Here is a 27777-nt window from a genome sequence, read left to right as displayed (position 1 = left end):
GAAAAGATGTAAATTTAGAACTACTGTAAGCTAAATACTATAGCCTTTGGTTTTAAAACCACAGGAAGATCATTCCAGCTGTTAAATACTGAAATAGCAAATTCTTCCATTTCCCCATGAATTCTTATATGGATGGAAATATGACATAGCTGTGCACATGTAGTATTAAAATGGCTGGATCCTTTTGCAAATGCAATCAATTAACCCATTTATTTTTAGTCTCAATAGCGAACTTGATTGTCTAGTTTTGTCATGTTAATACTTCAGTCTTCCTACCAGTGCAATGGCTTCACAAATATTTGTACCAAAAATCACGCCTTCTCTAATTAAAATATTAAACTTCTGTAATTCCCACAGTATCACATTTCTTATATATTCCTGCTTTACTATTTGCAGTGCTAAGACTGTGGGTTTTTTCTGAGATTTGTAGTCTCTGGCTGCAAGTTAATTTACTTGAAATGTGGTAGTATTTTTGGTAGAAGGAGGTAAGAGCAAGTCATACTACAGTTCTTTGATGCTGCTTTTCAGGATACAGCCTTTAAAACAGTTGTCCTAATGACAAGCCTTTGATGACACAAAAATTAGTGAATTTTGGGTACCAGTTCTAAAAAATGTGGTCCTTGTGTGTTTTAATTGTTGTAGAAACGGTTAGTTTATTTATAAACCTATATTGTCTTGGTATCTAACAACTGAAAAAATTATGGAGGACTGTAAAAATTCAGAAGACCTGCTGGTTTTCTTCTTCTCTTTCCCTTTGGTAGCATATGTCAATTTAATATGTGCTTCATGCACGTTCTCTTTATGAGCAGCATTTCTAAGGAAAAGACATTATGTTTGGCAAATATGTATTTTGGAAAATATACGTAGCTTAGTAAATGTATTAGAAAACAGGAAGCACTGAGAGTAGATTAAAAAATGAAAAACCACATAAGAAAACATTCTGAATATGCTGTCTGTTATCCAAATGGACAAGATGGCTGATATGTATGGTTTTGTGCCCTTTATATATATTGCAATAGATAATGAATTTTATGTCATTTAATATGTATTCTAATATTGATGGAAGGTCAAAATGTTAAAAGTAGTATTTTATGCCACAGGCATGATTAAAGATATTCTATTGTTGGGGAACTAGAATTATTAATATTGCAACAACTTTTAAGACCACTTCACAAAAGATATTACTGATTAAGCATTTGCTAAAGGTCCTCAGCCCTTGTCATTTTTTGCTGCGTAGCCCTCAGGATAATCTTTGGAGTGTAGGGTCCTTTTGTTTCAGGCTCTGCATTGCCTGTTTTGTGCTCCGTGACAGTGCCCAGCTGTGATAACCACTCACACAAAGGGAAGAGTTTAAATAACTGAGTTCTTAAACACTAAATTTCGGGATTCTGTATTCATACGGCCTTATGCCAATGCCTAATTCAGGTGTTGCAACTACTAGCATGTAAGTTAGGTACTGACACTAAGCAGCTGAAGAAAGTTACCAATATGTGGCTGGTGAAACATGGCTCTCCATGCAGTCAGCTGAAGAGAAGCAGGTCTTCTGCTTGATTTAGACACCTGTGATACAGTGCCCAAATATGACACTACGTCCTGATGTCAGAATAGCAGTGTTGAACTGCACTCCCTGCAGTTAATGTCCACGGTCCTTCCAAGTAATCTCCAAAGCAATTCATGCTTATTTGAGATACTGCATTTTAAGAAAACATCTGTGCTGTAGAACAGAATGGAAGACACGCCACTGTTGGGTTTCTCAGAGGCTTTGTGCAAGGAAAGGTTTACATGCAGAAGCAGTGATTATTCTCATTAGAAAAGGAATTCTTTGTACTTTGAATTCTGTGTGTAAAGAAAAGAAGAGAAGCTTCTGGTCAAAACAGATACAAAAGGCCTCAGTAACAGGGAAAAATGTCTCTGACTTCCAACTTCATGTTTGAGTGAGTTTATTTCCAACGGTGTTGTTAAAAGCTGAGGGTGCATCTCACAGATGCCTTTGACCGCGCTGGAAGAAGGTTCTGCTGGTACCCCAGAGCTAGAGCTCAGCCAGCCCAAGGGAAGCCATGCCTGGAAGTGATGGCAAAGAGATTGCTCTATAAGTGACCCACTGTGCCCACAGGTACATGGGATGTGGTGTGTGGCAAAGTGTAAACTGACGAGTAGAGAGGAGAGGAATAAAAGAAGAACTTTAAATGGAGAGGCAAATATAGAAGATACCCACTGATCAATATTTTTACCATGACTTAGAGATATGTGCTACTTAGAGATCTGATTTGCTTAAAATCAGAGTGGAATAAATCTTAAAAATACTTATGTAGGATTACTGAAGCGTACAGCTTGGAAAAGTATCCTTAAAAAAATACAGTTAAGAATAATTATGCCACAAAATTAAGATCTAGATAAGTTTTCAGCACTCTAAAGCTCAAATAGAATTGTCTAGCTTAAATCTAATTCTACATCATTTTCAAACCTGGTAAAAATCTTTTTGAAAAAGAAAGGAGAAGAGAAATCTTTTTATCTTTAAAGGGGAAAAATCATGAATAATTTCAAGTGAAGAGTCAATTCTAGGACTGTGGGATCTTGCTAATGCATTGTGAGCAGAAAAAACAGTGAAATTGGATAAATAAATTATTGGTTATAAATTATTTGCAGGGAATGGTGCATCTTCTAGTTACCTGTCTATCTTGCTGTCTTGCATTTATAATTATTTCTTCTGCTGTTGTTGTTACAGGATCTCTTCATTTTGTGAGGATTTGTTCTGGTTTCTCAATTGGGTGAAGATAAATAATCTTGGCATATTATGTTCCAATTATAGAATGAAAAACCACAAGAAAGACACTGCCCACACAAATAAATGAAAAGTTGGCCATTCGCTCAGTTGTACAATAGGAGGAGATGGTAACATGGCTGAGAGCTGAATTTCTATAAGAATATTCATGAAATGTTCTGTTTCCTACATTTTTAGTCAAGAGGAAACTAAGCAGGTGGGGGCTGTTCATCTCCCCCACCCCCACCGCCTTGTGAATATGTCTGTCAGTGCATGCTGGAGAGTCATCCAGTGGCATTCGCAAGCCCGGGTAGCCAAGTTAGGCACCTAAATCCATACCTCCATGACTTCAGAAGCAATGGGCTTAAAGAGTTTCCATGGTAATTTTAGTACTCCACACTTCAAAGTCATGTATTTATATGTCAGCATCTAGATAGCATCACACAGGTCAAGGTTTCCCATCTTTTCGAGTCTGGACCATGAGTACAGCAGGATTGCTCATTGGTCATGTTTGATACAGGATGATGAAGAAATATGAGCTCTAACAAGCTGATAAATGTGTGTGCATCTGAAATATATATAAATTGTGTGAGTAAAAGAAATACGCTTTTTGAAGAATAGAGTGCTCTGATCTGCCCTGAAGCTGTGCTGATAATGGCCATTTTGATTCCAAAGAACTGAGAGGGAGGAGCATAGATGTGGTATTTCATTATCACTCTTGAAGAGGGAGAACCACATAAAGACAACCTGTTCTTCTCTATTCTTCTCCCCCCCCCCCCCCCCCCCGCCCAGCAGATTCAAAATGGTTTGTGCTGAGAAATCTCAGCATGTAGAGATTGCTTCATAGAATAGCCCAGGTTGGAAGGGACCTTGAAAGATCATCTGGTCCAACCTTTTGTAGGAAAGGGAGCCTAGTTGAGATTGTCTAGCACCCTGTCCAATCGCATATTGAACACTTCCAGTGACGGGGACTCTACTACGTCCCTGGTGAGACTGTCCCAGTCAGTAACTAGCTTGATAACTAAGAAACCAGAAAACACATTTTCCATTTGGTGGCCAGTCGTGACTACCTCAGCTCAATACTTGTCGATATTCCTGTGTGAGCTGTTTGTGTTTGTGATTTTGTGTGTTCTTGGAGTGAAGGCTGGGCTGGAAGGAGAGTCAACATCTAGGTTCAATAATAATTCTGTGCAGAAAATCATACACGTGCTGAGTTTGATTTCCCAGGATCAATGTGTGGCAAATATAAAGTGTTTACAACTTCTCTACAAAATATTCCATATGGCCCTGGATGAATGTCATTTGGGGTTCATCTCATCCACTCCTGGTCAGACAAAAGTGCAAAAGCAGTCACAATATACTCCATAAAAGAAGGACATTCAGTAGATACTGATAGCACAGTTTGATTCCAGTCTAATTGTACTTTTCCAGGCAACTGCCAGTAAATCTCTTTTGCACATCCTAGCAGAACGAGTACATTTGAAATACATAATGGATACATGTACATAGAAGAGAGATGTACATGTGAGCATATCTTTGAAAAAGTTTCCTTAAACAAGGATGATTTCTGAAAATTTAACAAATTCTGACTTGTCTTGGAGATTCAACACCATAAATGCTATTCAGAAGTGTAGTGAATCACCACACAAACACAGAAGCACTGGTATGGTAGATTTACATGCATTTGGGGAAAAAAAGACACAGCTTTTCGATCAGACTAATGGCTTGGAAGTAGCTTCAGGAAGAGTGCTGGTAATCGCATTTGACGGTCTGAATTGATGGCTGATAGCTTGTAAAGGGCAATGCACCAGAGTGATTTCAGGGAGCTTTTAATAATGCTTAGCAAATGATCAGGCTGCACAGTCAATCGCTTTGTAGATGCCAATATTCTTTTCCCCCTCCCAGTAAGTTCAAAGCATAGGAAAAAAAAATCAAATGAAAGCACAAGATTGCATACTTAGTCAAGATAATCACAGTATCCAGAAGAAAAACAAACAAAAAGTCAGATATAAGGAATAAGCATGATCTAGACAAGGAACAATTGTAATTTTCATTTGAGATTTGGATGCTACTTATGGATTCTTCTAGGATCCATTTTCTGTTTATAGGTACACTATGGTAAGTCTTAAAACCTGCTGAATCCTAATTCATAACCAATATTAAGGAAGACACAATCAAAGCAGTGTTACCCAGCAGAAAGTTGTTGAGGAACAGACTCCAGTTTCTGCTTCTGTCTGTGGATGCAAAGTTTGCAAGATTTTTCGTGTCCTTCTCTTCTAGGGGCAAGTGGTAGAGCTTGTGGATGGCCATAACCCCTTAAAAGTAGGATCCACACCCTCTTTATTCCCTCTCATGAGATCTGGGAAGAGCTTTTTCTCTCTTTCCATTCAGTTACTTTCTGAGCAAAACTTATTGGGGTAGCTGAAAAACCAAACCAAACTAGGTCAGTGACTTCTCCAGAAGATCTAAGGTCAAGAATATTGAAGATATTAATGATTTCTGAATGCTTCCACTTCAGGATGACTTGTAATACTCAAACCAAGATTTTTAGAAATCATAATGCTCAACAGGAGATCAACTTAATTGTATGCATTATGACTATTTCATAGCACCCTTTGCTCTCACAGTCTTAGTTTTAACTTTCTAAGTTCCCTGTTGCCAAGAGCAACGTTAGAGCGACTTGCAGGCACTGTATTACCTGTACGGAATGATTTGGGGAATAGTACTGTAAGGCCCTCAGCACAAAGGAGTTATGGTATTATATACAACATGTAATAACTTCTTCATTTCTGATGTATAGAAGGTAAAGAATTTTCCAAGTAACAGTGATTAGCAAATTGGAGTATTGCCATTGAATGAGGTAGGTTACTCACTCACCTGTGAACTGTTGAGCCCATTTTCTTTCTTTAAAAATCAGTAGGAGATGACCTAGCTTTGTAAGTCGTTATTGTCCCTAATTTATTTAGATGATGGACTGCTGGGACATTACATATTAATTTTGACTATCACCTCATAGGATTTAAATCTTTTTATGGTCATCCATTTTGCAGAGTTTACAGCTTTGTTCTGCTGATTCTGAGAGTGGAAGAGTGTCTTCTTCCAGAGGAAAGGCCCCCAGTAGATTGCCTCTTTCTCAAACGCTAAATAGGGAGGGTCCACTGTAGATTTCAGTTTTGAGGGAATTGACTGTGAATATTTTTTGGGTGTGAGACAAAAGAAATGAATGTTGTCCAAGAATCCCTTAGGAGACTTCAGAATCACCCATGCCAACCCTTCGTGTTATTGGTTTGACTGGATAAGTATGATATTTTACAGTCTGTTTTTATACATGCTCTATGTACTCTGCAGCTCCAAGAAAACTTGAAGCACACACCTCTGTTTTGTTATATTCTTATTTTCCTGAGGTTCACATTTACATGTTGGTGACGAGAGGCGTTGACTTCTGCTTCATCTCATGTTCACCTGCCTTTCCAGCAGTTGCAGTGACATTAGTCATTACTAATCAATAGGTGTTAATAGAAGGGTTGTGAACAGACTGGAAATATGTTTTAACTTTCTCTGGTGGTAAAGCTGATTTTTTTAAAATAATACTGGTTTTGATTTCCATTAGTTTTATTTCTTAAAAGCCTGAAGAGTAGGGTCTTATGGTCATGAGCAAGTTATTGCGGCCATTGACTTCAGTCAGTGGTTTGGGTACTGTTTTCTGGCAAGATGTTTTATACAGAGAAGAACTTTAATGAAAATCAGAGAAGGAAGAACCCTTAGAGTTTTCTTGCTGACCAAACTTGTAACAATAACCATTCACCAAATTATTCCCTGTTACCCTAAAGGCAGATCTGCAGATAGTTTAAGTTGTTCTTACACCATCATACCCCAAAGACCTACACTACATTGCACCATGTTATTACTGCCTCCTGGGAATCTAGCTGTTTCCCTACTTGCCCAGAATTTACCTTCCACCCTGTGATACAAAATAAATAATAAATTCTTGTCTTTCACTTTCCACATTTCTTTATTGTCCCTTACAACAGTAAACCCACGACATCAGTGTATGTTCATTTTACGTGACTTAGATCTTCAAAGTTGGGAAATTTACATTAGCTTATTGGTGGGTTTGTTGATGCTGTTTCTGGTAGATATAAAAAGAGTAATATTACACTCCAACTTTCTATTTTTGGAACAGTTTGAAGGGCAAATTGTTTTATTTGTCTATTGATTACATTTCTTGATTACAAAGGACAGTCCTGCATTTTAGTCTCCTTTATATATGCATAACTTGTGATTAGTATGCTTTATTCCAACTGCTCCTTAAAGGTGTCTGGAAATCAAGACAACTGCACTAAGAACAGTGAGCCTAACACCTGTCCAGTGGAAATATTCTGGTGGCTATTTTTTTCAGTGACACTGTGACAAAAATAACCACAGTATCCAAACTGTAAATTGAAAAGAAATAAAGGTTTTCACTGTGTACAGGCTCCTTTGGTGGCTTGACAAACCCTGTAGTTTTGCAAAGTATGATGCAGTGCATGAACAGAGGTATTCATTATAATCCTCCTTGTACATACACCTCACAGTATAATCTTCATGTCAAGATCTTATACTTATTTGCAAGAAGTACCAGATGGTTTAATTTTCTGTTTTCAGGATGCATCACTGTTAACTTACTGCATATAAATGCAAGAACTATGTTAAATTAGACATTCAGTTTTTCTGTTAGAAAGTGAAGCTCCTTAACCAAGTTCCAAAAGGGTTTTATCCTTGTAATTCCTTGCACAGAACTGGAAAGGGGGAAAAAAAACCTCACAAGAAAAAGAAAATTGATCTTTTACTTTATTCTCAGCTGTGAAACCTTTCATGGTCAGAAACTCAGTTGAAATGGGGACATAAAAGCAAAAACTAAGTGTGGCTTCCATTAGAATTTAGGAAAAGAATGATGCTGGTCATCAAGTTCAGTTCCATGAACATAAATACATAATACCAAAGAGTTCACAGAACATCTATTCTTAATCTCCCCCAAAAAACACAAACCAAAAAGCACTCCCTAAAATGATCTTAAAACTTTTGGTATACAGAATCTAAAATTACCAAAAAAAAGGCCCCAACCCAAAAGAATATGACACAATGAAGAGGAGGGATGAAAAAGTGATATCCTACAACCCTCCAGCCGCAGGATAGCTCTCATAAAAAACTTCCAAGTGACACAGAGAAAAGTAAAAAGCCCAGAGGACCTTGCCAGTCTAGTTGGTATCATAATTCGTTATCGGTCCCAAACTAGGAGGCTGTCTTTAATCCTGAGCATGCACACAACAGATGCCAACTAAGCACTTAAGGTTTTTCTAAGCCTTTCCCCTTAGAATGTTGTTGTTTTCTGCCCATCACCTTGCTACAAAGGGAAGCAACCTGCTCTGTGCTCAGAAGACAATAGACACAGCAAAGAAGAGTCTGGGGGAAGAAATCTTCCTGAATCCTACAATTAATGATCAGAAGATCTGAATCATAGGATCAACAAAATACAATACAATATGTGCTGAGAAACATTAATAAATACCATTTTTTTCCTTGAATTTAATGCCCCAAGCTTTACTTCACGAGCTTTCTGAACTCCCATGTTACACAGTCACTTCCATCTCTGTATCAGGCTCCATCTTGAAACAAGTAGATTTCCCTACTGCTCTGTTTGGGAGGCTCTCCATCTTCTCCCAATCTTCTTCTAATCTTCTCTAAATGTCTAGACTAAGTTTTATTAATGGATAATTCAAAGCCATTAAATCTCATTGCAGTAATGCTCTTTAAATTGAATAATTCTTCTCTTTCTTTCCCTTGTATATACACCCAAACTTATTTATTTTGTTATTTACTGCAATATTATTATTGACACATTTGTTACTACCTTTATTTTAGTAGTATAAATAAACAAACTTTTAAAAGTCCCCTCTAAAAGAGTATGTTCTCTTTTTCCCTAAGCACTTATATAGCTGATTTTTTATTTCTATTTGAGATGTTCTTTGTGAACAAAATCAACTTGGATTACAGATGATATCCTAAATGAGCTCTTGCTCATCTTATTCAATGGTACTACTGCTTCCCTGTGTCTACCAAAACTCCTTACCTGTTTAATCTTAGAATCCTGTTAGTTTCTTTCATGTCTGTGTCTCACTGGTAACTCACAGTTGTCCTATCATCCACCAATACATCCATATTCCTCTTTTTCTCCATCCCTTTAAATTGATGGACCTGTATCTCATTTAAAAAAAAAAAAGGTCATTGTATAGTTAGTCACCTGCTCCACTTTCAGCTTTCTCTTTGTTTTCCTGAATAATGCTCTTGTCCTCAAATTGAACAGAAAAATAATGCTGCTCTTAAAACTGAGGGGAAGGAACACAGACAAGGTGGAGGAGGGTGGATTCATGTAGTGTATTCTCCTGTCAGCCTTTGTAAGTAAATTTGAGAAAGACAGTAGCACATTTATGCCTCCCCTTTGGGATTATCACATTTTTATAAAGCAGATACTATGGGCACAAGATTGCAGCGTGCATACCTGGCATTGTTAATGACAACTGATCCTGTTCCCGACTTCCCTAGATTTAACAGAAATTACTTCAAGCCCAAAGAGTGAAATTGAATGCCTGCATGTTAAAATCGTAACTTCAGTCTAATTTTAATCTCTGGGAGCATAGAAAAATCCTGGGCTGGAAACTGTATTCCAAAATGTTTTCATTCTCAGGTTTATTACACAATAACAAAGACCAAAAATAAATGAGTGATTTCATAGTTTCACAATAAAGCTTTCCCACATCCAGGGCCAATGCTAGGAATTAATATTCACAGCAAACATCAAGGATGTTTTTTGAGAAAAGAAATTAAGCACAAAGTATTTTTTTATTGTGTTTTTGCACACTTTCTTAAAGAGACATGTGTGATTACTTCTCCACAAAAATGTGGAGTGGACCAGTGTGAAAAAAATGAGCAAAATACGGCTTTTATGTTAACATGAAAATTACTTTTAAATTGAAAAAGAGAAGAAAATTTGTGCTTTCATAATTCTGAAAGAATAAGTAGTAGGAAATCATAAGTACCTCTACTAATTTTCTAACAGATTAGGTCCTAATCCAGACTGAAACCAGGAATTACAGAAATTAGAAGGAAGACTATGAAGAAGATCTGGATCTAAAATTAACATACATTTCTCACTCCCACCCCTCCAAGTCTCAGAAGAAATTTGGTTGATGGTTGGCTCACATTATGCTTGGATTAGGCTATCAGCAGCTGTTGAGACCAATTCTTGTTCTGTATGAGCAAGTTTGCCACTGTGTGCATTTTTATCTTTGCTCTGTTCATTTCTTGAAAGGTGCTGCTTCTTTCAAGCCCCTGACTCTTTATTTTAGCATAGGTTGCTCTGATATACTTGTGTGAATGCAATACATTCCATCTGGGCAGGAACCCAGAAGTAATGATAAAGTTAGAGAAACGGTTGCTCACGTATTCTAGGAATTTCTTTACTCAGAGGCTTTTTAGCACAGAAGGGGACAGATTTGTCCAGCAATGTGCAGAGAGGTAATTCCATTATAAAATTTTGACTAAATCAAATCAGAAACTAAAGGCAAGTGTTTTCAAATTTTTAGCTGGCTTCACATGTGGAAGCGGACACCTCTGAAGAAAGCCCCTCATAGTGGTGTGCTCCCCAGGTGCCTTCCAGGCCCACGAGTAAAGGGGCTGGGCTGCTCAGAGGGAGCTGATGGGGCCAGAGTTTCAGTGGTAGTTCACTGTAATTCTGCCACAGCAAAGTGTCTAATTCCTACATGTCTGCAAATTCTCATAGGAAAGACGAATGTTCTGCTTTTTTTCTAAACAATCTTTTACACTGTTTTGACCTTCCATGTTTCTGCCTGGAATTTGTTGTGGAGTTCCTATACCCACTTTATAATTTCTGCATGAACTGTGGTATTTTTTGTGACTACCCTATTGCTTAAATTTTCCATCTTCTGTCTATTCTCAATCAATTCAGTTTTCACCTTCTGATAGGGTAGCTGTTATGTCTTGACCTGCTAATTTAAAAGTCTTCCCTCTCATCCTTCAGGCTGTTGTCGTGTCTCTTTATAAGCTTCTTTGTCATAACCTAAGGTCTTTGGCTCTTAAGGCTACCACTGTGTAACTGGGCTTCCAGCTCTTGAATCATTCTTCCAGCTCTTCCCTGAATCCTGCCAAATTTTCAACATTATTTCAGTGAAGAGACATTTATTTTTTTTATATTTCTTTTTTTCCAGTTGCTTTGATAGAAAATGTTTCCATAAACAGAGCAGAGAAAGCTGCACAGTTATGAAATCTTCAGATTATTTTTCTGAACTAAAATTTTTGTTGTTCGCCACCTCTATCCAGCAGGTGGTGGGACTTCATTGAATTCCACCCCCTAGCTTCTTGTGTGTGAATGATTTTACTCGTTGTTAACTTCAGTTCATATATTATACATCTCATCTATAATTTATCATAAAGAGGGACCTTCCATTATTTATCACCTGTATGAGGACATGCATGTGCACACATGCATATATGGGATACTTTCTTACATAAAACTAAAGATTAATGTATAAATATTTAACCAAGGTTATAGTCTAAGCAAATATTGCTCCTAAAAGTTTTGGAAAATACTTTTTTCAGCAACTCTAATATGTACCACAGGGTACAGTCTGGTAAGAAACAGGTGATGCCTCTCCACAGAATATTATTTTAAATGTGATGAAGAATTAAGGTAATTTAAAATTTTATCATCTTATTAAAGCTATGTTCTACTTCCGTGTATTTCAATTTCTTCTTCAAAACTTATTGTCTTTTAAAAGCTAGTATTGGCCTTAAATGTAAGTCATATTTTTAAAAAAGACAGGATTTTTTAATAATTAAGCACTGGAGACTATTTCGATTCTATACACTATGTGCTATGGTGCAGCATCAAGCTGGGACTAGAATACAGTGAGACAACCAGGATTGTCCTGAACAATCATATTGTCTTTCATTTACGTCGTGTCTGTTGTTCAGAAGACAAGCTATTAAACAAGCTTTAAAATATGCGCTCCTCAATCAGTCAGCCTTCCCATACATAGTAAGACTCTGTGAGAATTTTGTCAGAATAAGGCAAGAGAGAAGCCTGGGTCTTACAGAAAATATTTGTTATTAATCACTGAAAAAATTCTCAGTTTCCCAACGTAAAGTGTAGCAAGTGTTTACCAGTTGACTATAGCAAATGCTCCTTCAAAACACAGAATTAGCATTTAACTACACATTGTCAGACCTTGGGCAGCTTAAAATAGCAAACTTTCCTTCGCATATTAGAAGATCTATCTGAACGTTAGCAACTAGAAGTTATTGGGTGCCTGCTATTTCTGTCACCCAAGTACAGTGAACAGTGGTTAAACAAAGGTTTATTGTGCCACTGATACTTGAGGGTTGCTGATGCAGAAAAAGCAGCATCTGAGCTAAAAGACAAAACTATGTTAAGTCATGCATTTTAACATAGTAGGTCCCTAGAAAAAAATAATTGCAGATTATGTTTGAAATTGAGTTAATCGCATAGCTTGCCTCTGAATGTTCAGGTGTTTGCAGCTTCTATTTAAATGGGAAATTCTAGGAAAAGTTAGCTAGAAAGTATCTCAGTAATTAAGTGAGAAAGGGTAGCTTTTCATTTAACTTTTCTTTTAAGGTAGGAAGAAATTAATTAGTGAATAGCTGTTACCTTTGGTAATGTCACTTCCTTTCCCCATCCCTGGTTTTTTTGATGGCTGCATCTGTATAGTAGAATTTAAAAGTACTTTTTATAGAGATCAGGCAGGCTTGCAGTACAGAGTCCTAGCCACCCAAGTGAAAGCAGGTCTCTCTTTTGGCACCCATCATCTCATTAGTATACTCTGCAAGAACAAGAGCTAGGCAGGTAATAGGAAAAAAGTGTAGAAGAGTTTCAGCTTTAATATCTCATTTTGAAAGATTAGGTTAAAGCAAGTCAATGTAACAGGTTGGTCACACAATCAGATCACATCCAACCATTTACAATTAATTATTCCAGCCTTTCTTTGTGCTCTTGTCAATTTGAACAGAAGAGCTGTCAGCTGTTGAGTCTCTATTGAAGACCAGCCTTAGATCGTTATTATTGAACTGCTTCTTACTAGACTCTGGGGCCAATGCTACTGTCAGAAAGATAAGGAAATGAAACACAGTATATTGGCTTTTGGATCTTTTGGATATTATTTATTTAATTTTTCTTCTATCTTCTGTGTTCCTTGCTCTGCAATGTGCTGTGCTTTGTACAGTGTCCCAGAAAGAATATAAAGTCAACAAGGCTCAGTTTACAGCGATTGCATATATGTTCCACCTTTTTAATGAAAATGCTCTAGGGAGGGAGATACTGTGTCTCGACTGTGGACATGGTGTAGAATGCAAATCCTAGGGTCAGTGATACAAACTCTTGGGGCTCTGCCTAAGAGAATTGGAGTGAAGAAAAATTGGCTTTCTCCTGCGAGATAAAGACTGTGAACTATGAAAGCAATAATGTTGACCCAAATAACAGTTGCTCAAGAGATTGAACCAATGCAGAATTTGCTTAGAATAAATGTCATACAGCTGTCAGATTTTGCTACGTTAATTTTCTTTTTATAAGATTCATTTATGGCTGTTCACATCCCTAAGCCATTGGGTGTATAAAAGAGTATACTTACATTAAAGTTGAATATCAAGAAAAGAGAAGAAATATAGTTTTAGTTCAGAGCTTTTTCTTCATTACTTTTTTGCTGCCTGGTTTTGAAAAATAGGGATAATTCTTTTTAAATGTTCTTATCTAAGTGACACTAGCATTTTTTGAATGCTCACGTAAAATGTCAAGTCCCCAAAACTGCACTGTGTTTTCTCAGGAAAAAGAAGTACATTGAAGCAAATTGGGTGAATATCCTTACATTAGATGAATTTGTCCAAAAAAGAGTACTTTTAGAACTTATGCATTTAAAGCACTGTGTACAGAGTCACATCTCTTTTCAGCTGACTGTCATGCACAAGTAAGAACAACAGACAACTGGTACATGACTTCAAATGTTCTGATTGCTTAAATGTTCTGATGGCTTAAATGAGACACACATGTACGGTTCACAGATTTCATGATGTTCCTTTACTTAAAGGTGTATTTTATCCCCGTGTGCTAATCCTTTAAAGACAAATTCCATGCGTGCAGCTGGCCGTTGTTGTTCTACATCTACAGTCGCGCAAGAGGTCACGGATGTGTCTGACTTACACTGTGTATGCTACCACAGCTGCACTACACTGACCATTGGTGCAAAGAGCACACTTCAGATTCTGCACTTCTTGATGGACTGAACGTGCTGTACACATGTAAGCATTTCTGTCAGGTCAATCCCGTTTAGGGAACTTTATGCTGCTTGCATTTTCTGGGAGTCCAAGAAATGTCAATTATATAGATCTTCATGTATAAATGTTATTAGCATGGTCAAGGCCATCTGTGCTAATGTCATATGATGCTGACAAGCAAGGTCACTCTGTGACTCAACATGTTCCTTAGTGACCTGTGGAGATAAAGAAAGAGAGAATGACTGCTCAGGAAGACTGCTTAGGGTCCAGGCAATGCTGGTCTCCATCTGCTTTGACATTTTTATTTTGTTGGGATGTTTTTAATCTAATGCTATGCTTCTTCAAAAATAAGTTTTAGAAGTGGAAAAAATGCTTTGTGTGACTTTCAGCCTAAAGTCTAATATTTAGAACATGAGTTTGCAGTAGTTTGTTCTAAAACACCTCTATTTTCTTAACATTAACCATTTAAAAGTTATAAGAAAACACATTATAGTGCTTCTCGTTGCTTAATAAATGGTGCCATGCAACCCTAAAATAGAGCTGTAAGGGTTAACAAAATAGATGCTTTTCATCATTTGTAGAACTAATTGTATCTTTAAGTACAGGAAAAGCTCAGGAGAAGCAGACGAATGTTTAGCATAGGCTTGCCTGAAATATTAGTCTGGCAAAAGGCTACATTTTCAAAATAATTTATTCTGAGGTCTTCCTACAGAATAAGCAACAGTGCAAACAAAACAAGTACAGCGTGCTTGCGAGCACTCTGACAATTGAAATAGTAGAATAGTAGTAACATTTAGCTCATACACAGAGCTTTACATATTCAAGCTGTGTCCTTGTTGTGTACCTACACAAAGGGTTGAATAGCATCTGGCAGGTCTTCAGGCACAGCATGTAAAATGAGGAGTAAGAAAGGATGATTTTATGCTCAAAGCCCAGGACTGGGATACAGGATTCCCAAATCTGCCACAAATATGCAAGATAAGGTTAGGGAAATCAATTAGCTTTACTGTGCCTCAATTTCCCAATCAAATAAAAATAGGCAAATGATGAAAATTAGCTGAGAAATGTATTTGGGCATATTTGCATAACGTTCCTGATAGCTGGACAGGCTTCCAAGTCATGATTCTCTGAACAGTTCAGAGAAGGCAATAAAAGCCCCCTAAAATACTTACATTTATTCTAAAGGAATGATGCTTGTTGTGCTTATAATGATATTTTTCTTTGTGCTGCCAGGAAAGCAATAGTACAGAATCAAAGTAATCTTTATGAGAAGGTCTGGAACTACACATCCTTCCTAGTTTTATCTCACATACATCTTTGAAATTAAGTTGGATTTAAATACTCCATAATATTGAGTTGATGCTCAGCATAAATCACACTGTGAATTTAATCCATGCTGAAAAGTTATATTTACAGAACCCTTTTTATTGTTAACAAGTCATTTTGCCAAAGATGTCAGCAAAGAGCCTAACTTGACAAAGCATGGAAAATAAACAGTGTGATAACCGTATCTACTTACAACATTATAATATAACTCACATTCAAAGTGTTTCTGATTTTTGAAATGTTGTAAGAATTATAAAACTTTGTAACCCACAAAAAGTGAGGTCTGCATGCATACTATCCTAAATCCTCATATGCTGATGCAATACAGTCTGCAATCAGATTCTCAGGAATTGCTTGCAGTTATTTCAATTTAAAATCAGTATGTGGGTTTTTTTCTTCCAGCAAAGTTGATTATACATGTGACTTATCTTGTACAATACTTAGTTGCTATTTTTCTAATATTCCTTTATGGGGTAATTTCATTGGATCAGGGTCCGTAGGAGTTCTTTTGTTTCATTATTCAGTACGGAACAGTCTTTACATACTTTTGCTCTCACTACTGTCATCCTGATGCTCTACCTCTTCTGTTTAAAACACTGGTTCATCAGTTGTTCTGATGCTATGCTGTATAGGAAGCCAGGTTCTGTATGTTTCTGTACTGAGGAAAATGTATGTCGAGTCCTAAAAGCTGGGACTAGCTTGTCAGGAGACTAATTTTAAAAAATGGTAAGTGTATGAGTGGAAGTCAGAGCTGAAAGAAGTTAAAAAGACAAAATGTACGAAATGGAGCTCTGTGCCTCACCTGTGTTGTGTGGAAGGGTAAACCAGTGACAGAAGTAGGTTCCCATCACATTCCATAGCTGGGTATGTTCAGAGTGGAAATCAGTGTGTATGAGAGAGGGCAAGTTTCTAGAGGAAAAGTAGTATGCAGTAGGGGAAATTTTAAAAATATTTTGATTTTTAAAGAGCTGTTGAAAAGTGACTCCGTAGACTTAACACTATTGTCTTGTTCAAAAAGATAGAAATGTACATCATTAATTGCTTTTTTCTTCCTTTTAAAAATTATTCACTAAACACTGGACTCTGTCCCCAGCAGACTGGCCAAGAGCCTCCAGGGGAAATTATTTAGTTTAGCTCTAATTCCTAGTGGAGCTACTTCCTTCCACAGTGAATATTTTGAATATTTTTTATTCAAACAACATAGGTTTACATTTTCAAATTGAGCAAGAGAATAACTCTTTCCCAAGTCATTACCCTGAAACCAAATTAACCTGTTTAGGTTTCCTTAATTTTACATTCTCAAAATAAGTCATTAGGTGAAAATACTACACTAGAATGTACCACATGAGGCTTTGTCTGTTAGTTACTGCATATACCTTAAATAAAAATTCTGAATACTCGGATGTCTTGTGAATCTTTGAATAGATTTTTTCATGAAGGGAAGTGGGTGCTGTTCTAAATTTCTCATAAAACGGTTCCTTCAGGTTGAGATGCTTCATTACCTTCACAGTTACCTGCAGAATAAGTGTGGTTAAACATGTGGGGCCACGGAGCTGCAGCTGCTCTAATTAACGTAGCATAATATTGATTATTTGCAGTTAGTCAAAATAATTCTGCTGCTGCTGGCACTTGTAATTCTGTGTATGCAAGGCTGTGATTTATTCTGATCATATTGTCTATAACAGTATGTATTCTGCATATACAATGACTTCCAAGCTATAAACTATTAAGGTGCACATTTGATGATGGTGACATAAACCAACTGCTGTTCAGGCCAGAGGAGTTGGAGGTTTTCCCTTTACTTAACAAGCTTGTGTTTAAATTTACATGCAGATAGAAGGAGAGATGGTTTATGTTCCCTGATGTTGTAAAGAGTAAAGCATAAGTTTATCTGTGCTAAGCCACTGGTCAGCTGCAGGCTATTTATTTACTTGGGATGCACCAGCAAAAGCCTGAGAGAAGAAATTTTAATCCTCTAGACAGCTCCATATATCATGGGCAAAGCCGAATCCTCTTTAATCAGAGCCCCTAAAACTAGCTAGTGATTTAAAATTGTCTGCTTTCTTTCTAGCTGAAATAAGGAAAGCAGCTTCTACAGAAAAGTGTGCAAGGACCCAAATCATCTAAAACTGCGGTATTAAAGATTATGGCAGTTTTATTTAATATCCTGGAGGACTGACAGTTAACAACAGCAGGTAGAGAACTGTAGCTGCTCATGCCTAATATATTCATAAAAGATTAAGAGAGTGAACAATTAAATATAAACATTATGTGATCAGTCACATTTATACTATCCAATCATAAAGTAGTAACAATTTACATAACCTCGTCTGTGTACACAAAAATTCAGCTCCTGAATCTATTTATACTTTTAAAAAAAAGAGCATATTTATTCCTCCTTTATAAAACTTGAATACTGCATACATAATATAAGCGGAATTGGTATGGACAATTGGCATGAAATACATTTTTGCAGTCTCAGAAACATGGAGAGAGCAATAAAATGTGTTCTGATTTGTGTAATTTGTCTAACAATCTGGTTTTCAGAATGGCCATTATCCTAGTATCCAAACTTATTCAGAAAATAATAGCACTGCGCATATAATGGCACTAATACTCATATGTCTTTCCTTATTCTGTGATTAGAGAAACACAAATGAACTCATGTTACAGTTGAATTTAAAGCATGAATACAGATACCACCAGCTTTCAGGACCTGTTTGGTTTTTGAGCATTGTGTTCAGGCCTCATCCTGAACGTGAACCCAACACAGTACCATAACTCTTGTTCCTATGGCAATGCTGTAATTGACTCAGCAGATAATCTCTCTCAGCTCAATTTATAAAGCCAAAACTGGAGCTTCACACCCCCCCCCTTCTGTCTTTCTCTTTTTTGCCTTCTTTGTGTTCTTTCTTTTTCATTTTTTCTTTATTTTTTTCTTTTTTTCCTTCTTTTTTTCTTTCTCTTTTTTTCTTTCTCCCTTGCTCTCTCATTTTAATTTTATTCACCTTATGGTTCTATACGCAAGAAATAGGCAGGTTTGTTGTCTCAGCATAGTAATATTGCATGCAAACCATTAAGGGAAATCTGGAACCTGTAGCTATGGCAAAATCTCAAGTTATAAGAGACAGTAAACCATTTTGGAATGGAGGAGTAAACACCACAGTATCTAGATTTCACTAAATCCATTCTCTTTGGAGAGATGCAGAAAGACATGTTTGGTCCCTAATATTCCTTAGAGTTATAGGTGCCAAAATAACAGTAATTCTATGTTAACTGTTTTCCTCTTTAAGCTTTTCTACTTTCAAGGATCAAGGGGAAAATATTTCACGACCTTGCTCCTTTCTTCTCCTGGCATTTTAGAGAGATGGTGATGATGGTTGAATTCGACCTCCCACACTTTGAGCAGCTCTGACTGCCTCTGGCCAAGGGGCAGGATGACCGATCAGTAACAGATTTACTTGCATCCCCCGATTCAGACTGAGCTGCCACCAAAATAGATGTTTCCTGAGGAGGGACCTGACTGAGGTAGAGAAGGTGAGGGGTTAAAGAGTGATAGTGTAAGAAAAAAATCTGTCTCAGTCTTGAGTTATCAGTTCTACATAAATTTTGCAAAGTTAAGAATCCATCTATGTTACAACTGGAACCATGTCAGGCCATAGGATTGGAGATGTTTATAAACATCCTTAACTCTTTGCAGAGAAATAACCTGTTCTATTTCACTGAAAATAGAAAAATACCTCATGTGAGGCTGCCGGGTTGTTTTATAAATTCTCAAATTTAATTCTGGGAAAACAAACAAACAAACAAACAAAAAACCAGAAGGAAAAGGGAAAACTCTGGCTGCTCGGGAACTGAAGAAAACTTCAGACCTGAAAGCTCAGTCTTATGATAGACATAGATCTCTGTGAGCTTTGAGGAGCCTAGAACAATAGCTCAAATATGGCAGCAACCTCCTTTGCCTCAGACAACTTCCTATGGCTTTTATGCTTATTTCTTTCCTTGTGTCAGGAAAAAATGGGAAGATCAAAGACCTTAATTCCTCATGACTAGCACTGTAGTATGGTGACACATGAGAAGCTTTGCCACTGAAATTGTCTCCCAGAAATTGAGTCATGCTTATGGTGGCCTCTCCAGTCATCAAAACAAAGACCAGGCCATGTAATGCAAATATGTATTTGGTTCTTCAACAGGTGTGCCTGAAGGGTGGGGGTGGTAGCCCCTTCTTCACTGCAAGGGTTATCAAGCATTGGACCAGGCTGCCCAGGGAAGTGGTTGAGTCGCCATCCCTGGAGGTATTTAAAAGACGTTTGGATGAGGTGCTTAGGGACATGGTATAGTGGTGGTCTTGGTAGTGTTAGGTGTACGGTTGGACTCGATGATCTTAAAGGTCTTTTCCAACCTATACGATTCTGTGATTCTGTAACACAAGGGAGGGCTAATTTCATTGTAATTGAGTAAGGAAGTTAAGTGCCCTTGGGCTGTAGGGCAATGCTGTGGCTTCCCTCCTGCTCTTGTTCTCCTGGAAGTCAGATGAAGGTTGTGTCCTAGACAGGGAGAAGGGCACTGGGCAACACATTCCAAAGGTGCAATTTATAGACCCCAGAGCTGAAGCAATATGAGGAGCTAAAAAAAAGTCAGTGTGACCCTCTGTAAGGTCTGCTAGCAGGGCCTGTGAGCTTGGCTACACCCCTGAGGGAGGAGGCTGTGCTGCTCAGAGGAGCATAGTCATGTTTTGACCACCTGCACCAGCTACTGTGAGCCACACCCCAGGTGTCTCACGTAGGTTGAGTACATTATGTGAGCGGCGCTTGGAAAAGTGAAATCCTTACCTCCCTCTTTCCCTACATGCCTCTCTTTCCTCATTTAATCTTTGGTTTGTGTATCAAGAGCATTTGCGGGACTGTGACTTCAGGGCACAGCTTAAGCATGGCTGCTTCTAGCACATTTTCCATGCCCAGAGCAGCAGATTGTGTTGCTTTGAGAATAATGTTGTAGCAGTGCTATAAAACTGAGTTATAGGTTACTCTGGCTCTGTGGGGAGGTTTCTCCCCTTGCGTGCACAGGTCATGCTAGAAACTTGCTTAGCAGAAGCAGTTCTATCCAGCGGAGGTGACAAATATAGCTGATAAAAGTTTATTTGTTCTATATTATCATTTGGCACATGATTAGAACAGCCATCTGTTCTCTTAATTTCTATCAACCCAATTTAGACTGCAATAACATAATGCAGTTAGATGTGTTTCCAACAAATTGAAAATCAAATATGATTTTTTAAACCATCTTGAGGATAACATTACCCCTATTTAAAGACTAACAGCATACTGGGGGAAAAAAGCATGATCAAAGAATAATTAATGTTACAGTTTTAAAATATTCTCATTTTCATACAAGAATATTATGCACTAATTCGACAGGAAAGTGTTCACATTTTCTTATGAATTATACATGAGAACAATTTCACATAGGAAACCTAAACAGAATTATTTTAACTTATTACTCAGACCTGTAAAATTTTATTTTAATCTCTGATATTATACAGTCTAATGGAAAGCATTAAAAACCTTACATAAGAGCAATTTCATAATTGTTAATGTGACCTCTTCTCACCTAGAGACTTAGAGAAGTGAACACACGATTTGCTAATGCAGCTCAACTTTAAAGAAGTCACTAGGTTATTTAGGGCACTAGTCAGCAGATAGTAAAATGAAGGGTGTGTTTCTAAAATGTCATGGAATTTGGGGCCCTTAGTTCATGTTGGTCAAGCCTAGGTACGACTCAGTTTCCTCCCCCTGTTCCCTGTTTGTTCTCTTCAGGGCCTTACTACTTTGAAGTATGTATCTTCAAAACAAGCGGTTTGGTAATATCTCAGATGAAAACATAAAGTTTCAATTAATTAATGAAATTTAAGGAAACACATGTCAATAAAGTATGCAAACTGTTCAAACTTTGGTGTAATGGCAAACAATGATATGGCTTGGTGACCTGTGTAGGGAGATTGGATTGTGTGACAAAGAGGTCTGATTTGAACATGCAGGTTTTCATAGAGCTGTCGTGATTCAGCCCCAGTCAGCAACTAAGCACTACACAGCTGCTTGCTCACCCTCCCCCCCGGTGGCATGCGGGAGGGAATCCGAAGAGCAAAAGTAAGAAAACTCATGGGTTGAGATAAGAACAGTTTAATAACTGAAAATATATAATAATAATAATAATAATAATAATAATAATAATAATAATAATAGTAGTAGTAGTAGTAGTAGTAGTAGTAGTAGTAGTAGTAGTAATGAAAAGGAAAACAACAAGAGAGAGAGGAACGAAACCCAAGAAAAACCAAGTGATACAACCGCTCACCACAGCCCATCCCCGAGCAGCGACCGCTGCCCCCCGGCCAAATCCCCCAGTTTCTATACTGAGCATGACGCCATATGGTATGGAATAGCCCTTTGGCCAGCTTGGGCCAGCTGTCCTGGCTGTGCCCCCTCCCAGCTTCTTGTGCACCTGGCACAGCATGGGAAGCTGAAAAGTCCTTGACCAGTGTAAGCACTACTTAGCAACAACTCAAACATCGGTGTGTTATCTACATTATTCTCATACTAAATCCAACACACAGCACTATAGCAGCTATTAGAAAGAAAATTAACTCTATCCCAGCCAATTCTAGTGTCAAGACAGACAGACAATATGTTGTATCTACAGAATGGGGGAAATCTATTCTCTAAGTCCATGACTCTGAAAAGGAGATCACAATTTTCAATAAATAACTGAAGCTAGTTAGCATCGATAGGAGGCCTACTGTAATTCCTTGATGTGGAAGTGGAAGGAAAATTTGTATAGAAGACAATGCTGACATTTTGCATTCACTATTACCAGAACTATTACTGAACTTATGGGCAAGATCCAAACTTGAAAAAGAACTTCAAAGAGTTGTTCAGGTGTTGGGCAAAAACTACAGGAATATTTCAAGGTATGAATAATTCACAGTAAATGATTTAGGAAGTTCAATCTGTATAACTAATTAAGGAGAAAGATGGTTTAAGAGGTAATTTCCTCATGTTCTGTAAGTACTTAAATGGGCAGAAGAATTCTGACTGCAGAAGAAATCTTTAATGAAGGCACAGTAAGATTCAATAGCTGGGGTCAAAGCCAGATAGACCACAAACAATACACTAACTTTCAAAAGTGAGAATAATTAGCTGTTGGAATAATTTACCCCGGGGTATCACATGCTCTCCACTTACAAGAAATCTTTAATCATGACTAATGTCTTTTTAAAAAAGCTATAGCTTAACTTCCAGATATGGACTTGATGCAGGAGTTAATGAGTGAAGCATGAAAGGTGAGAATAAATGACTGTAATTGTCTTTCTAGTCCTTGGATCTATATATTTTTTTTCAGTCTCACAGTGAGGCAAAGTTATGTATTAATGACAGATTGGATGTTGGAGAAAGAATTACGGGTTGCATTCCCTGTTTCTTCCACTGACTTGTATGCATCGATCCATGTGCCTCAGTAAGCTTCTCTGCAAAACATTTGAATTTTAAATAGTAATATGTTACTATGCTTGCCCACCTCACCCAGGCAAAAGGTAAGTTCCTTTGAACTTTTTGAATGAAATACGTACTACAGATATTGGGCCAGGTTTTCAAAGGCACCAAACACTGAAAGCCAAAAAAGATGTAAGCTTTCAACATCTCTGAAAACCAGATGCTGAAATTATTATAATCAAGTTTTCAAGGCATTAATACAAACACTACTGAGGAGGAATAACAAATGGGAATTATGAGCTATATTTTGACAGTGTTCTTTTTAATTGTTGTAAAGGAGGCTTCTCTGCCTTCCTCCCTTGAAGCCTGCCAACAGCCAAACAAACAAAAAGCTTCAGTTTATCTGAAAGGATGTTCCATTAAAAAACCCCCTTATTTGGCATATTAAGTAGGTGAGTCAAAAAAATTAGACTTTGTTACAGCAAAGCAGGAGCGATTAAATTAAATGCGCCTCAAGAAGAAAGCACTCCCCTAGATCAACAGGGCAATAAAAGCTTGTTGATCCCCATCCTGGTGCATTCCTAAACACTTTTTGAAGTACAGAAGGCAGAACACTCAACACTTTGGCTTTGTCACAGCTGACAGCCTGTCGCTTTTAATGAAAATGCTCTCCGTTTAGAAGATGACAGAAATTACATGCATTTCCCCTTTTATTTTTCTGTCATCTTTTCTGTCTCGCGTTTTTACAGTAGAAGGAGGGGTTGGTTATTAAAGCATTACATAAGTATGCAAAATATCTTCAGAAGAAGAGAGGAAAAGGAAAAGCTTTAGCCCTGCAATTATACACAATGTGTGTTGGTGAAAAATGCGTACTGTGGGATAACATCTGATGTGTGGCAATAACTATTTACTTTTAGTTATCTTTAAAGAGGGTGAGGCAAAAATCTCTAGATAATGCTTTAAGTGAAGGTTTTATTATACGATTGCCTGAGTAATTTCCAACAGGAAGATGATCTAAGCACTGCTAGATAGCTCAAGTATGTTCATAACTTCTCTAGAAAATATAGCAAGATAACACTGAACAATTTCTTGGCTCTGCACAGCTTTCACAAACCTCTTTTATTAGGAGGCAGGCTTTTAATAACTGTACCCACTCTCATTGACCCAGATGTATAACTGCATCTAAGGAAACTTACTCCCAGGACTGAGGAGGGAAGGCTTCACTTGCAAATGTCAGTCAGTACTATGAGATCTGGAAATAGCCCACAATTCTATACATATTCTTCAACCTGGCAGTAGCCACTCCACATGTTTCCTCAGTTTCGATTGCAGCGTGAGTATTAGCAGCAATAACGTGTACAAGGTAGAAATACTGAGGAACTGAGCTTTCAGCAGTTTTAAGGGAAGCTCTGAATTTGATCTTCTAACTTAATTTCTGTGTCAGTTGCTTCATGCTTATCCTAAGAAGAGAGACAAATTTATTTATTAATGATGGCCTGTAGAGACCATATGTCAAAATCATGCAGAGGATCTGAAAATACTGATAGCTTTAGAAAAGCATAGAGAAAGGAATTAATTTTTAAACTTTGGACACATTTGTATGATCTTAAACTTGTACATACTAATAGTCTCCACAGTGTGACTCTTTGTAGAAATGGAATTATGTATATTTAGCAAAGGTGAAACTGGATCCCAGAAGAAGAAAGCTACATGAAGCCATTGTACGAGGAGTACATTTCTGCCTCTCAGCTGTTCAGGTTCCACTTGCTTGACACAAATGCACAGCACGCACAGATTTACTGGAGGGACCAAAATGGTCACAACCATCCCCTTAGCACCTTTTTATGTGTTCCTGGTCTTGTGATGTGTAGCAGCTGAGCAGTGTCTCCACCAACATCTACCCCTTGTAGTTTGGTAACGGAGTTACATCCCAGCTTGAAAAGTCTGATCTAAGTCTTGGTTGGGCTGCAGAGGACATGTCTGCATGGTATACACAGTGCTGGTTCAGCAGCCTGGCAGCCCTGCCAGCCGAGGGGCACTGCTGTGGGCAAGCACGTATCTGAACTGGTTGTGCTGTGTGAAATAGAGAGCTGGTTAATGCTCACACAGCTGGAAACAGAAGCAAGAAGAGATTGCCTTTGCTGCATAGCCGTCATTAACCCCAAGTAAAGTCCTTAAATGTGATTCCCATCTCCTGAAGCTGTCATTTTATGCTGCCTACAGACTAAGGGAGGCACCTGTGCTTTAATTACCTGTAGTCCTTATAACATATGTCTTGGCAAAGGTAGATTTACTTTATGAATATTTCAGTAGCATAGAATCTGCATGTGACACAGAAGTCAAACAGCCCATGGTTTTCACACCAAAATTCTAAATATCCTTCTAACCTAGAGTTAGAGGTAAAGGTAAACCTTGTTGAAGGGTACAGATGTTGAGTACCTATGTGATGAGGAGATAGGGTGAAATGGGACAAGTGTTTATGTCTGAGTAATTGCGGACTGTGAAAGGAAAAGGAAGAAATACTCAGCATAGGCCATTACACTATATCTAGGAGTTACAGTATGAGAATCAACCAAATGAAAAAAAAATAGAGTAGTATTCTCTGACCAACAGGAAGTACTTCTGTGTGAATCATTACAAGCCTGCCTCCCTAAGAGGCGGTAGGATTCCTCTTGCTGTGGCTTTGGAGTTGGGCTGTATGACTGACAGCAGGTAAAGAACAGTCCTGTGAGTGTTAAGGGGGTTCACTAGGGGATTGCCTGCACCCTTGCAGACTATGCTTTCTGGTTGCTAGTAGGTAGCTGTTAGCTGCCTGGTATTTGTAGAAACCTCCTTAGCATGTTTGGTCAAACCAAGCTATTTTGTGACTAGCAAATAAATAACTTAGGAGTAATTGAGAAGCTAGGTGAAACATATTTTATTGGTTTAACTTATTCTTATGAACTGTCTATATAATTTCCTCCAAACATTACAACTTATATTAAAATATAAGATGCAAGACAGCTTTGCTTTTTTCATGTAACCTTTTCAATGCCATATTTCAGACACCTGGCTGTGAAGCTGAAATATTACCTACTCAGGTGCTTTTCCCACTACACTCAACAGTACATTTGTTTAGAAGTAATTTGTGTTGAAACACAAGCCGTCTGTATGCAAGAAATTAAATTTTCAGAAGCATATGAAGTCAATATGGCCTCTGTATAAGAAGGAACCTCCCTAGGCTGGAATATAGAGTTGTTCACGGCTGAGGAGGGTGCTGTTGCCATCCAGTCCTCGCTCCTCCTTCACACCTTCCCTTGCCCAGCTCTTTTCCTTCAGTAGCAGGCAAGTAGCTCAACATCTTCTGTGCCTCCATTCTGGGGATTTATTTTGTTAATGTACTTCTTAGTAATGGCACACGTTAGTTGAACAAACAAGGTACTTCAGAAGGATATGTGCAGTGTGGTTTATGCTTTTCCAAAGTTGTGACCTAACTGCTTCCATGCTTGTGCCTTGACTTTCAGGAGAACAGGGTCAGCCAAGACAAGTCACTAGTGTGGTTATTTTATAATTCAGTATGCGTACAAGGATGCGAGAAGTGGGCTGATGTTGCTTCATTCAATATTCTCTGCTCTAAGGGTCAGTCCTGTCCTATGACATTAAATGGTTGTTAAATTTTTTTTTTTTCCATTTCTTTTAGATTGTGGTTTAAAGGAGACTGTCCTCTGTAATGATACCATTTCCTTTCTGTCTTTTCTCTGTTGGATTGCTTTCCCACTGATGCATTTGTGAGCAAGCACCCTAACTATACTTAATTATTAAAAAGTCATTGCTCAAACAGAGCTCTGAAGAAAAGGAAATATTTCTTACTGCGTGTTACTGAATAGTAGTTCATAATGGGTTTCATCTTTGCGTATTCTCTCCCCTAATTTGGGAGCCAGGTACATTTTATAATACACAGGTACATGTACTTATATTGTAAGAGCTACCAGCTACTAGAGAAAAAATAGCAGACATAAGAATGAAAATATATTAACATTTTCCCCAGTTTAAAAGTTTTAGAAAAGCATGCATAGCTTAGACTGCAGTACTCTTTAAATTGAAAGAGTGGCCAGATGAAGCCCAAGTTTGCAATGCATTCTAACCACATTACTTCCATTTTTTGTAATATGGGAAAAGCTTTAGAGTAAACACGTACCATGTAGAAGTTAGCTTTCTTTGTGTCCCTGCTTTTAGAACATACATCTACAACAGAACAGGGGTATCTGTGTGGGTGTCAAATGATCAAAACTGCACATGTGTTCATATGTACCATGATGTTTTCCACATAGTCTAGAGTTAATAATAAAAAAATACATTTCTGAAGAGAATTTCAACTATATTATTTTCAATGTGAACGAACACTGGGAGAAATACTGACCAGGAACATGTCAGTCTTGTTCAGTGTTAGTGGCAGTCACTTTGCTGGACCTAATTTTCTTCCTGAAATAAACCTTTCTGTGTAGAATTAAAAGAAAACAAACAAACTTGGATATTAAATAACACGTCCTGTGCTGTTTATTTAAGCCCTTCTTTTAGACAGAGTCTGTCTACCTGCTTACACTGTGCTTCTCTAATCACAGACTGCAATATTATTAAAAAAAAATGTCCACAGCAGATCAGATAATGTAATAACTCGCCTTCTGCCAGTAGTTTGGCCCTGGAAGTACTGAGCTGCAGAGCTCAGCCCGTCCTACTGAGGCCTGGAGTGCATTAACCCACAGGAAAGATGGACAGGGACTTTTCCTGGCACTCGTGCTGCCTCGCCTGCAGCTAGCGCGGGTGTGTACAGCTCCACTGGGGTCAGCGGCGTAGGCAACATCGGCAAGGCTGGTTCTGCTGTCCTGG

The 27777-nt window shown here is 37.9% G+C and overlaps 1 protein-coding gene across 2 annotated transcripts in view; it reads left to right on the top strand.

Annotated features, from left to right (window-relative positions):
- Nucleotides 1-27777, top strand: part of DSCAM (DS cell adhesion molecule) — a 401510-nt gene that overhangs the window by 182053 nt on the left and 191680 nt on the right. The gene's annotated exons all lie outside the window — the stretch shown is intronic.

This window comes from Mycteria americana, chromosome 1 (assembly GCF_035582795.1).
Source record: "Mycteria americana isolate JAX WOST 10 ecotype Jacksonville Zoo and Gardens chromosome 1, USCA_MyAme_1.0, whole genome shotgun sequence".
In the NCBI taxonomy this organism is placed as follows: domain Eukaryota; kingdom Metazoa; phylum Chordata; class Aves; order Ciconiiformes; family Ciconiidae; genus Mycteria; species Mycteria americana.
The sequence above is the reverse complement of the archived record's forward strand: the minus strand, read 5'-3'. Positions and strand labels throughout refer to the sequence as shown.